Source organism: Pseudonaja textilis, chromosome 3 (genome assembly GCF_049901715.1).
Source record: "Pseudonaja textilis isolate UNSWEBS1 chromosome 3, rPseTex1.2, whole genome shotgun sequence".
Classification (NCBI taxonomy): domain Eukaryota; kingdom Metazoa; phylum Chordata; class Lepidosauria; order Squamata; family Elapidae; genus Pseudonaja; species Pseudonaja textilis.
Genome location: NC_141992.1, coordinates 106,023,490 through 106,037,336, shown reverse-complemented (window position 1 = coordinate 106,037,336; position 13,847 = coordinate 106,023,490). Strand labels below are relative to the sequence as shown.

At 36.5% G+C, this 13,847-nt stretch overlaps 1 protein-coding gene across 2 annotated transcripts in view; it reads right to left on the bottom strand.

Annotated features, from left to right (window-relative positions):
* Positions 1 to 11,407, bottom strand: part of PRKAB2 (protein kinase AMP-activated non-catalytic subunit beta 2) — a 76,229-nt gene extending 64,822 nt beyond the window's left edge. Inside the window, exons 1-2 of one of the 2 annotated variants that reach the window (XM_087932049.1) lie at positions 11,265 to 11,397; positions 10,778 to 10,841 (exon numbers count right to left, since the gene is read on the bottom strand). The gene's annotated coding sequence lies outside the window, so the exon portion shown is untranslated. Of the gene's footprint in view, positions 1 to 10,777; positions 10,842 to 11,264 lie in introns of both variants that reach the window. The other variant, XM_026703459.2, reaches the window with a different exon arrangement.
* Positions 11,408 to 13,847: the final 2,440 nt, after the last annotated feature.

Genomic DNA, 13,847 nt, shown 5'->3' with positions numbered 1-13,847 from the left:
AGGGTAAGATAGGGTCCCTACTGCAGGCCATGGTGAAAAATGAAGTGAAACTAAAAGATATAGAGAGTAGAACAACACTCATGGAGACTAACTTTGAAAGGATGGATGAGGAATTTAAAAATGTACTTAGAGAAACGGAAGACTCACTGGTTCACCTCGAGATGGACAAAGCAATGGCGTATTTAAGGTTCCAGAATGTGGCTGAAGCAAAAAATGAAGAATTGGAACATTTGATGGCAGAAATATTGGCTGAATGGTTAGGAAAAGAAAAAGATGACCTAATTAAAGAGTTTGATGAGGTATATACGGTTAGCACAAGCTAGGCCAGACGCAACAACTGCCCAAGAGAAATCCATATCCGCTTCTCTAGGAGATGTCTGAGAGATTTAATTTTGAAAATGTCTAGGGAGGAAACGATATCATATAAAGGCAGAGAAATTACGATTTTAAAACAAATTCCAAAGAAAGTGAGGATGATAAGACAAGATTATAAATTTCTAGCTAATGAGTTAAATAAAAAAGGAATCCAATTTAAATGGCTAATCCCGGAAGGGATGTTAATTATGTGGAAAGAGAGGAAAATCAAAATAGAATCGATAGAATAGGCCCAAGACTTTTATCAACAGCTCATGGATACGGATGGTCAATCCACTAAAGAAGAACTTAAAAGGAGACCACAGGAGGACCGATATCGTCACAGAACCCAAAAGGAACGACTTTCTCCAATTTCAGGAAGTGATAAACCACAACCTGGGAGAGAAAAGCAAACCTCACAACAACAAGAGAATCGAATCATTACTAGGCAAAAATCTAAGCAGACGTAGATAAATGGTGGCGGGGAAGAAGTTGTTCTCCATCAATATAAATGGATTAAATTCAATATAAAAAAAAGGATATTTTCAAAACTTATTCGACATAACGCAGATATGTCTTCAAGAAACACATATTTCGAAAAATGATGAAAGACATCTAATTTGTCCAAAATTAGGGAAACTTTTTACGGCACCAGCTGATAAACACAAGAAAAAAGGAATTGCAATTTACGTAAAACAAGATGTAAAGGCAGAATTAACCTGGTCAGATCCCGAAGGAAGAACTCTGGTTATACAAGTTTGGATAAACCACATCACATTTTTACTTGTAGCAATCTATGCCCCAAATGAAGACCAAGGGAAATTTTTTAAACACCTCCACCAAAAAATAGTAGGCTTTGAAAAAAGGAACATTTGCTTGATTGGTGATTTAAACTCCATTGCAGACTACCAAAGAGACCATAGTAATATGGGAAAAAACAAGAAGGGGAAAAGGGAACTTTCTGTGGCATGTAAGGAAATGATGAAAGAGTTAAATTTAAAAGATTTATGGAGGGAACAGAACCTGGAAGAGAAACATTTTACATACTATTCCAATCCACATAAGATTTGGACTAGAATAGATATGGCTTGGATGGATTTGGATTTGGCTAATGAAATAAAAGAAATTAAAATCCTACCAAATGAATGGGCTGACCACAATCCAATACAGCTAATTTGGAGAGACAGGAGAGGAATAAAAAAAAGATGGACACTAAATACCCACATAGTAAACGAAGAAGAGTATATCAATAAACTGAAAGAGGAGCTAAACTATTTCCTAAAAGATAATAATAATGAAACAACTTCAAAACAGAATATTTGGGATACTATGAAAGCAATTATAAGAGGTACAACAATTTCCTATAATGCTATGAGAAACAAGAGAACTTATGCCCGACAAAACATATTACAACAACAAATCAAAGACTTAGAAATACCATTACAAAAAACCCCTAAGATCCAAGGAATACAAAACCAGTTAATATTAGCCAAACATAAGCTGAATTTAATTGAACAAGATAAAATAGAAGTTAGTTTGAGAAGGTCCAAACAAAATTATTTTGAACACGCTAATAAACCAGGAAGATGGCTATCTTATAAACTTAAAAAAGAAAAAGAAAAGAGACGGATACACCAACTAATAGATGAGAAAGGCATACCACAACATGAGATTGAGAAGAAAAAAGATATTATATTAAACTATTTTCAAAGATTATATAAAAAGGAAGAAATCAATGAAGACAAAATAAGAACTTATCTGGAGAATACGAATGATAAAACAATAGGGGAAGGAGAGAAAGAATTATTAAATAAGAATATTACATGGTCTGAGTTGAAATCTGCAATGGAGAACCAAAGTAATAATACATCCCCTGGTCCAGATGGGATTCCAGTAGAATTGTACAAAGCTACAATAGAGTTAGTAGGGCCACTGATGCTGGAAGTGTTTAATGAAGTAGTTTTGGCAGCCAAAATGCCAGACTCATGGAGGGGGGCGTTGATTTCGTTAATTCCGAAGGAGGACGTAGATGCCAGATATATCAACAATTATAGACCAATCTCACTTTTAAACGCTGATTATAAATTATTTACCTCAATTATAGTGAATAGAGTAAAACAAGTTTTAAATTTATACATTCATGAAGATCAAAATGGTTTCCTTCTGTCCTGCCAAATCAAAAATAAACTAAGAACCGTTATTGACGTCTTAGAATATTATGAAGTTCATCCAGAGAAACAATTTGCACTCATGTTTTTAGATGCTGAGAAAGCATTTGATAATCTACATTGGCACTTTTTAATACAAAAAATCTATAACATGAGTCTGGGCACTAAATTTGAGAACATTATCACAACAATTTACAACACCCAACAGGCCAACATACTAATTAATGGTGAACAAACAGGCCCATTAAACATTGAAAAGGGCATCAGACAGAGTTGTCACCTCTCACCCCTCCTATTTATACTTGGTTTAGAATCACTGTTAATGCGGATAAGACAAAACTCTGAAATCCAAGGAGTAAGGGTCAAAGCAGAGGAATATAAATTACAGGCGTTCACAGATGATATGGTTTTCTTCCTAGAGGAACCCATGGAAAAAGGACATAACCTAATAAAAGAACTAGAACAATTTGGTTCAGTAGCAGGATTAAAGATCAATAGAAATAAGATAAAATTAATGACTAAAAATCTAACAGAGAATCATAGGAAAGAATTAGAAAAAACCATAGGGATACAGGCAACAAAAAAGGTCAAATATTTAGGCATATGGTTAATACCACATAGTAAATCGCTCAAAGAGAATAATTACAATAAACTATTACAGCAAATTAAGAAAGACCTAGAATCCTGGAATAAGCTGCAGCTTTCTCTACTGGGCAGGATTGCCACGATCAAAATGAACATCCTACCAAAATTCCTTTACTTATTCCAGACAATCCCAATTAAATTACCAATTTTTTTTTTTGAAGATATAAATAAGGTAACACTTAAATTTATTTGGCAAGGGAAAAAAGCTAGAATCAATATTAAGGCTTTACAAGATGCAAAAAGTAGAGGGGGGCTAGCGCTCCCAAATTGGGAATTTCTATGGGAAGTGGGGAAAACTAAACAGTCGTATTTTCATAGACACCTTATTAGAGATTCATTATTAACTAATTTGAAAAAAATATGCAAAAACCATTATTTAAAAATTCCGATTTGGCTTTCAACAATGGAGGCAATGGTTCATCCCAACAATTTGGATATAACAAAAACGATTAAATATAAAGATTTATTAGACCCTCTAGGAAAATTAAGAACTCGACAGGATTTACAGGAACAGGGATTTAAAATTGACCAGTGGTTATATATACAAATCCATAGCAGATACAAACAAGATATCAAAGAGTTTGGAATCTATAGCAAATCACAATATTTAGATAAAATCTTATTAGGATCAAATAAAAAGAATATTTCCAAATTTTATAAATATTTATTGGAAGTAGAATTAGAGGAAGAGATAGTGAAAGGGAACATGATAACGTGGAGTAGGAATATTGGAAGAAGCATTACATTAACAGAATGGGAAAAGATCTGGAATAGAAACATCAAGATTACGAAATCGGTGGCGTACAAAGAAAATATGTATAAAATGTTATATAGATGGCACTTACCACCTTCGAGGTTGGCGAAGATGAACCCTAACATGAGCTCAAGGTGTTGGAAATGCAAAAGCACTGAAGGAACATTTTTCCACACGTGGTGGTCTTGTAAAACTACCCAAAAATTTTGGCAAAAAATCAGAAAATGGTTGGAGGAGATAACTAAAGAACAAATAGACTATAAACCAGAGTTCTTCCTGTTAGGGATCTCTGATAGATATTTATCCAAAAAGACAAAATATGTAATAATCCATATTCTAACTGCGGCTAGATTAGCGTTTGCTCAATGTTGGAAATCACCTCATACACCTTCAGAGCAAATGGTTATTCAGAAAATTTGTGAGTGTGCTGAAATGGATAAACTAACGATAGCGTTAAAAAACAAAGAGTCCTCAATATTTTACGACAACTGGGACTCATGGTATAATTGGCTTACACAGAGACAAATTATGTAAATGATATAGAGTAACTTAAACATAATGGAAAAGAGGAGTAGATTGTATATGACGAAGAGAAATGATCCTTACAGACTGTCACAAAAAGATATCGTTCGTTTTTAATTGTACTTTCTACCCTATTCTTCCCTCTCCCTCTATATCTTTTCTCTTCCCCCCAACCGGCCCTTATCCGGTGTGTTAAGCTGGGTGTTTTCTTTCTTTTCCCCCAGCCGTTTTCTTTCTATTTTGTAAATGTACCATCGATGTGTTTTTAAACTGTAAATTCAATAAAATCTATTTTTTTTTAAAAAAAAAAGAAACTGAAGGTGAGCTGACGCAGATGACTTATCAGAAGACCAGGCCTCAATTTGTAACAATGGAGGTTGAGAGGAAGGAGCTGACTTATCCGGGGGTGGTGATCTGTGGCTCTTCCCCCCAGCAGCATGCAGGCCTTTTAACCTGCTACTCTGCCCTGGAGATCTTTTTAGGTTCAGGAGCCTTTTTCTTTTGCCTGCCCCTAGATCTGTCCTTGGATGTAGAGGGGCTATGGTCACCTTCTTTCTCTGAATCCGCCATTTTAGCTGGTGGGTTAAAGGCTGAGGAACTGCCCGAGGGAATACTGGTTCCTGGTAGGGGAGGGGATGGGGAGTATAATCTCTTACTTACCCCTTGTCAGATCCGTATATCTGCCATTCTTCAATGGAAGAAGAAGGGGGGGGAAAGTTGGTACAAGTAATCCTTTTTGATGTAACCTGAATATATTAAATCTTATATTGAATCTGTATAACTTGTACATGATATACAATTGGAGGACTGGAGACAGATGTCTAGAAACTTGTCACCTCTTGGAGAGATAGCAAGAGGAGAATGGACCATAAAAATTCCAGCTCTGGAAGATACTCCCTGGGAACCTCTTCTAAGATACATTCACAGAAAAGGGGAGGGGGGAATTAACATGTTGGTTCTTTGTTTGACTAAATCCACATCTAAATAAGGGGAGGGGTTCTAACTCCCTTTATCTATTACTGTATGCCTGGAAACATCTTAGATTCTGCTTTGACTAGTGCTGGGGTTCACTCCCTTTCAATAAAGAATTCATTTTGAAGTGCCTGGCTTTCAGAAGTTCATTCTTTTTCAGTTGAAGCAGAAAAGTCCAGTGCTTACATCCTTTGGGCCTCATCTGGATTAAAATTGTTCCTCTTACCTCCTAACCAGCAAAGCAGGCCTTGAAGGCTTATTGCTGGGCTACAGCCATGCCCTGCCAGTCACCACAATCACAGGATCTGCGTTCAGATCTTATGGAGCACCACACATTACCTCAGTGCTGTAACTGGACTCCCAATGTTGGCAACATGGTCAACTGTTGCACCCCCAGCTGTGCCTCAGGTTGTCTCTTGATTAGCAGCAAATGCTTCCTCTGGCCTACCCACTCTCTCTGAACTCTCGGAACCACAGAAACGAAAAGAAAGGAAATTGTTGGACTGCTTTAGGTGTGCTCTTTAAGCAGGGTATTGTGGAGTATTGTATTGTTTGATTATTATTGATTGCTTGAATATTGATTGGCTGGCTATGTTAAATAATTACTTGAAATATTCTATTAGCTAAAATTATTAAAATGGCAAGCAATACAAATTTAAGTAAAGCAGGGAGAAAAATGCAACATCTGCACCATCAACAGCAGCTCCAGCAGCGGCATTGAGCCCCTCGAGCCAAAGCTTGATTGATGTCATGTTGCAGAATGAGAAATTTAATAATTTTTAATCAGAGATTAAAACCATGTTTCAACTACTACAAGAAGCCATGGCCAAGAACCACGATGATTTGGCAGATAGGATGCATAAGATGAAACAAAAGATGGAGGATTAAATAGATAACATTGAGCAAATAATAACAAAAAATGAACAACTGATTCAGAAAATGGAAGAGAAAACAGAGCAAATAGATAAAAAAGAGGACAACATGGATCACAGGCTGATTAAGTAGATACGGATCATGAGTGATCTATAATTACGCTGGAGATGGATAGAGCTGAATATTTCCTGAGATTACAAAATATTGAGGAGGAAAAAGGAGACCTCACTGAAACAATGGCAGAACTGTTGGCAGATGCATTGGACAAGAGTAAACAGGAAGTCCTCTCTAAAATGGGTGAAATATTTAGAATATATATAATTTATGCTAGAAGGAATAAACTTCACAGAGAGGTACATGTGAGATTTACGAAGAAAGCAGTAAAAGCAGAAATACTTCAAAGAGCAAGAAACACATCATTGAAATACAAAGGGGGAAAAATAGCAGTTTTGAAACAAATACCCAGAAAAGTAAGAGATATATGGAAACAGTATCAATTTTGACAAGAGAACTAATAAAACATGATGTAAATTTTAAATGGCTAATAGCAGAGGGACACATTAAAAAACAATATAGTAAACTACTAGAATACCCCCAAATTGGAAAACTATATTTTTCATTAGTGCAGCAAAAGAAAGGGCTGGGTGGTTTTATATATTAAAGAAACAATAAATGCTAGACACATTTTTGCAGATGAAGATAGAAGAATATTGATGGAGGTAACAACGAACCAAAAACAGATATTGTTAATAGCGATATATGCTCCTAATAACAAACGAGATGAGTTTTATGGGAAACTTCATAAGAAAATTATAGAATTGGAATATGAAAATATTTGTATGGTAGGAGACTTTCAACACAATTGTAGATATAGAACTTAACTATAAGGGTAGTAAAAAAAGTTAGAAAAACACTTCCCAAATCTTTTTTTAAAATGACAGAAGAAATAGAAATTCATGATGTGTGGAGAGAAGCGCACCCCCCCAAAAATCAGTATTCATTCTATTCAAATAGGCATAAATAGATCTAGAATAGATCTGGCATGGATGTCTTTAGAATTGAAAATATATGTACAACAGATAGAAATAGAACCCAATATTTGGGCAGATCACACTCCGATAAAACTTGTATGGAAAGGACAAAAAAGAAAAATTGAGATGGACTTTGAACCAAGCAATATTGCAAGATAAAGAATTTATACAAAATATAGAAAAAGAACTGGACTGGTTTTTTTAAATGAGAACAGGAAAGAAGAGACTTCCTCGCAAACTATATGGGATACTGCTAAAGCATATACCTGGGGACTAATTATAACTTACACGGGGAAGAAAAATAATAATAAGAAACAAAATAAGTCTAGATTAGAGGAAGAACACAAAAGATAGAATCAGAATTACAGAAAGAACCATGAAAAAAAGAAATTAAAAAAATCAAATAGATTTGATAGAACACAAAATGAATTTATTGGAAAAAGATGGAACTGGCACAAAAAATTAAAAATGCAAAACAATTTTTTTTTGAAAATGCAAATAAATCAGGAAGATGGTTGGCATATAAATTGAAAAAAGAGAGGTGGAAAAGATACATTGATTAATAGATCAGAAAGGGACCCTTTATTAGCAGAATGAGGATAAAAAATTATAAGAGTATTATGGGAAACTGTATGACCAGGAGAAAGTATCAGAAGATAAAATACAACAATATTTGGAACAATCTGAACTTCCGAAAGTACCTGAAACAGTTAAGAGTAGGGGTTTGAAACCTTTAACTCTCAAAGAGCCATTTGTACCGGTTTCCCACAGGAAAAAACACTGGGAGCCACAAAACTTGGGAGGGCGTGGCCAACTCAATGTCACTCACTGCCACCCAGCCACATGACCCCCTAGCCATGCCTACCCAGCCACAAAGCCCTTCTATGTCTCTCTCCCCCTCCCACTCTCTCTCACTCTCTTCTCTCTGTATCTCCCTCTCCCTCTCTGTATCTCTCTCTGTATGTGTCTCTCTCCCTCTTTTCCTCTCTCCCTCCTCTCCCCCTCTGTATCTCTCTCCCTCTCCCTATCTTCCCCTCTCTCTGTGTGTGTGTGTCTCTCTCACCCTCTAAGCCAATCCTAGGCCCAACCAACAAGCTCTCCTTGGGGCTCTTCGCTACTCTTTTTATTTCTTCCTTTTGGAAATCTGGGCTGGCTGAGGAATGAGCACCAGCCATGGTGGAGGTTTCCCTTCAGGCGACCCTCCTCCTCCCTCTCCTTCTCCTCTCACAACCCCCGGCTGGCTGTGGTGGGGCTGGAAGGGTGCACACACACGGGGACACCCTTCTCAAGCAAGTGCCAGGCTCAGCCAAAGCGCAGTAAAGGTGCGTGTGGGGCAGTGGTCTCTTGCCTTGGGCAGAGGATTGGACTAGAAGACTTGTATGGTCTCTTTCAGCCTTATTATTCTATGATTCTGGATTTAAATGGGATGGACATTGCATGGTGGCCACAAATGCAGATACAATCTTGATATGAGAAAGATGCTAAAATGTATGGTTTTAATAAAGAATTACCAGAATTGGACCAGATACTAACTGGAATAGATGAAAAATTGATAAAAGAAAATATAGTTTAATACCCAATAAATAACAAAATATTTTCTTTATCAATTTTTCATCTGTTCCAGGAAACAATGATTATTTGGACTAAAATTTTTGGATATGCAATAGAACTAGATAAATGGCAGAAACTTTGGGATAGAAATGTTAAACTTACTATGTCAACTGTATTCAAAGAAAATCTGTATAAAATGTTTTATAGATGGCACCAAGATTAGTGAAAATGTATAAGGATAAATCTACTAAATGTTGGAATTATTTTATCAATGGCTAAACAATAAAAACAGAAGTTAGAAAGAAAGGGACATAAAAAGGATAAACGTTAAAATGGAAATTTGTTAAAACGGACGAACAAAATATTGTCATTACAGTATTAATGTTATTGTGATACATATTATTGTAAAACTCTGATTATGATTGCCTAAGAATAATTGTACCCAGACAAACAGTTTGATTGAAATGGAATTTGTATATATTATACCAATAAAACAAATAAAACTTTAAAAAAAAGAATTTATGAAATGGAATAGCCATAACAAGTCAGCCAATGGGAACCGTTTGGTGACTGAGACACAGGATTTGTTGTGAGACATGTCAGGCAGCTCGGAGCCTGGGCATGGCTTAGCTTAACTGTTCTGTTTGTTTGCCCTTACTCCTTGCTTCTAGTTCTAGTCCTTGCTTCTACTTCTTGTCTTCTTGTATTTGCTACTTCTTCTTCTACCATGTTGCAAGAGCTGCATGAGTGTTGTATACATACATGCATCATGTTTTATATTATTGTATATAAAGAAGTTTCTTCTATAAATAAATCCTGCTGAATTGTTTACTTGTGTGCTGGCTGGATAGCTACAAACTCTGACACTCTTGACCATTAGAGATGAGCTGGCCTCAAAAGGGACTAAACTATATGTCCTTAATAGTCTGTGGGTGCAGGTCCTACAAAGGAGCCATGATGCCAGGTAGGCAGGGCACTTTGGGTTCCTGAAAACCCTGCACCTGGTTAGGAGTCAGTTTGGTGGTCCCTGAGGTCCAAAAGGTTGGCGAACCCTGTATTAGATCAATAAGCTATATCCTTGATTCTCACAATACTTTACTGAAAAACTACACTGGCACAGAAGAAGTGACACCAGTTCTGAATTTCCTGCACAAACACAAGCTTACTTATTTCTCCCTTTGCCTCTGGGCCACCCACAACTGTGTCCACCAATCACTTCTGTTCATTTTGTTATGAAAAAACAGCTAGCCATGCTCAGTGTCCTTGGAAACTTCCAGAGATGCCTCAGTTGCCTAGATACCATTTCCCCACCTTTGCATTCCATTCCACCACTGCTTCCTTTTGTTGTGAACAGAGAAAATGTAGGTGAATCCATTATATATCCAGGTATGCATATACTAAAATATATTACTTAGTTAATAACATGTAATTATACTAAACCTCTAGTATCTCTGTTAACAATTATATAAGAAACATATCTAAAAAAAGATTTGACCCTTTTCCTATGCTAAATTAACTTTATGGGAAAACTAAATTTTAAAAATTGGGGAAAATATGATATGGAAACATTAGTCAGAACTGTCGATACTGACTTTGGATCAATTGATAAATGACGAAGATGAATTTCTAACACGTTAAGAGACAATTATCCTCTACCAGATGTAACCCAATGACAACATAGTTATAATATTTGTTAATAACATCGTTTGGACTAGCATTATTCTTAGATTCTGAGACAACTAAGATACTAGAACTTCTTAAATCTTTTGACACTATAAAAAGATTGATCTCTATACTTACTAATAAATTTATGGAAATTCTAAGAAATGAATGGAATAAAGAATTAAAGATTTCTATATTTCCATTTGAGACAGTTGAGTCATGTGATCTCAATTTCTATTTATTACCTCGGACAAAATTCTTGGGAATCCGTTCTTGATCAGGCAAAGCTGAGCTTTTCTTGTCCTAACTCTATTTGTGGAAGAAAGCCAAAATGCACCTTTAACTGCAGAATTTCTCTAAAACGATTTTTAAAGAACGATACAAAAATGATCAACTCCTGCGACCTTCCGAAGAATGCAAGATGTACAAACCAACTACAGTCGCTAGCCTCAATTTCCATTGAACTTGATGGGATTTAAGGAGCTCTCCTCAGGGATTCAATATAGAGCTCACGCGTACTTTTGGTGTCTTATACATATCAGCATCACTCAAGTGAGCGACGGGCAGTCGGCGCTAGATTCTGAGATTGACGTCACTCTGGGACGTGACGCCGGGAGAACACGCAAACAGCTTTTTCGAGCTTGTCGCGGAGAACTGCCTTTCTCTACACTAAAACAGGCCGCCTCAGGCTTGATTTTCACCCATGAAACCAAGAATTTGTAGAATTTTTACCTTTGTTTCTTCCTTGTGCTCGCTGGTTCCTTCCCCTGGAGGGCGCTATCCAAAGAAGTCACCTGAAGAATTACTCCCGACCCACTCCTGTTTATTCAACAGTCGCCTGTTATCAAAATGGCCAAAAATAGAAATCGAAGGGCGGCGCATGCTCAAAGCGCTAGTCTTTTTTTTTTTCTCCACTGCGCCGGACAAAGGGGGATGAGGACAATGGGGAAAGGATGTTGGGAGCTGTTGTGCTTCCTCTTACTAATAGAAATCTCTCCGAGAAAGGAATCTCTCGCCCAGGAAGAAGGAAGGTTGCCATTTAATGTCCTGATTTTTTCAGATACAATCGGGTAAACCTGGGCAAAAGGTAAGTATGGTGTAAGGCTGAAGATTGGGAATACAAAACTGATGGTAAGAAGCATCTTTCGGTAGCGAATTCTGGAATGGAAATTCTTTGTAAAGAGGCACAGCTGAACGAAACTAATGATTCAGTAAAGCAACCAGCCGTTCCTCTTTTTCTGCCTAATGTGTAGAGCACGAAACAGAAAAGCAGGCCATTTCTGTGGTGGATCCTGCACAGAGTAGCGGGGTTGGACTAGACCTCAATGTTTATTCCAACTTGATGATTCTACAGTATCTCTGCAGCTGCATAAATGTAGGGATTAAAACTACTCATACTAAAATCCAATTAATATTTGAATATAGAATTATGCCATCACCAAGCATACTAATTACAGGAAGTCCTCAATTTACAATCACAAGAACTAGAATTATCATTGCTAAGCAAGGCAATCAAGTGAATCACATTTGATTTTACAACCTTTTGGACACAGTTAAGTGAATCACCTACATGAATAACATGGCCATTAAGCAAATCAGGCTTCTGCTAATGGCTGCTGTGTCAGAAGCTAGCTGGAAAGGTCACAAATAGGGATCACATAACCCTGGAATTCTGCAACCAGTTGCAAAGTGCCCAAAGTTTGATCACATGACTGGGAATACTGTGATGATCATAAGTGCAAGGACCAGTTGTAAATTGGTTTGACCGCTGTACATGGTGTTTGAACAGTTGCTAAATAAATGGTTGTAAGTCAAGGACTATGTATACTACTAGAACACAGTCTGATATAAAGTTTTGACAGAATAAGGATGACTGGTTAGCAGTGCAAAATGTTGGTGTGTCACAAATAACTAGTCATTTAACCTCTTTTGTTATAATTTGTTAGAAACAGGAATTTTGGTTGTTAGTAATGAATTGTTACTGTCAAAAGAAAATCGGTATAATTATTCTGAAAATGAGGCACGTTCATAGAATTTAGATATGAATAAATTGACTGTTCCACAAATTGCTATTTAATACAGGTAGCCTTTGACCTAAGACCACAACTGAGCTCAAATTTTCTGTTGCTAAGTAAGACACTTGTTAAATGAATTGCATCCCACTTTACGACATTTTTTTGCCATAGTTGTTAAGTAACTCATTAGGTTGTTAAGCACATCTGGCATTGCTTGTCTGAAGCCAGCTGGGAAGGTTACAAATGATGATCATATGATCCCAGAATACTGCAACTGTTTTAAATACATACCAGTTACCAATGGGAATGCTGCAACCGTTATAAATGTAAAAGAAACTGTCAAAACTCACTTTTTCAGAGCTGTTCTAACTTTGAACAGTTAGTAAATGAATGGTTGTAAATTGAGGGCTACCTGTACTTGTTCGTTACTGAATACAATTTTATTCTCTAAAACTTTTTGATAGTAGAAATAAATCAGTAAATAATATCAGATTTAAAAATCAGAATAACCAGATTCGGTAGAAATTAAAGAAAAGAAATGCACTGCATTTAAACAGCTTTATTAACATCAGTGTGCAAAATATAGTATTCACATATATGCACCCTATGTTAGCTTTCTGTAGATTAGAAAACAGAGCAGGATGAATGAACTTTAGTAGAACCTATACTATCTATGCCAGAGGCTCATTGTTTTCTGAAGCCAATTGTTTCTATACTGTTTTTAAAATACAGTTGCTACTTATATAAACGAATACAATATAACTGTTAGAAATAGAATGGGTTCAAATGCCACATGATTAAAAAGTTGATGTAAAAAGTATGAGGCCCCTTTTGAATTTTTTGAATTGCAGATTTGAAAAGGTATAGTTAAACATTCCTTTCTCTAGGATATATCCATACAGAACTAAATAAAAATGCAAGAAGAGTATTCTGTACACTTCTAATAGGAAAAACCTTCTATGCTAAATTTCTCCCACAGCAATGATTCTGAATGGGCCAATTCAAGATTTGATTGATTTGATCTGAATAATTGGACTTGTACCCCACTGCAATCAAACATTTATTTTTGGATATACCATGCTTCTCATAAAATAAGGCTGGGTCTTATTTTTTTTTTGAGCCCTGAAAAATGGCTAGGATGTCTTTTCAGGGGTGACTTAATTTCCTCCCCCACACGCACCCCACCCTAGAGTGCCCCATGCACACTCACCTCTCCACAAGGCTGCTTCTATTGGCCGATGGAAGCTCCCCGAAGGCAGAGTCACCAGTCGCTTCTATTGGCTGGTAGAAGTGGCGTTGT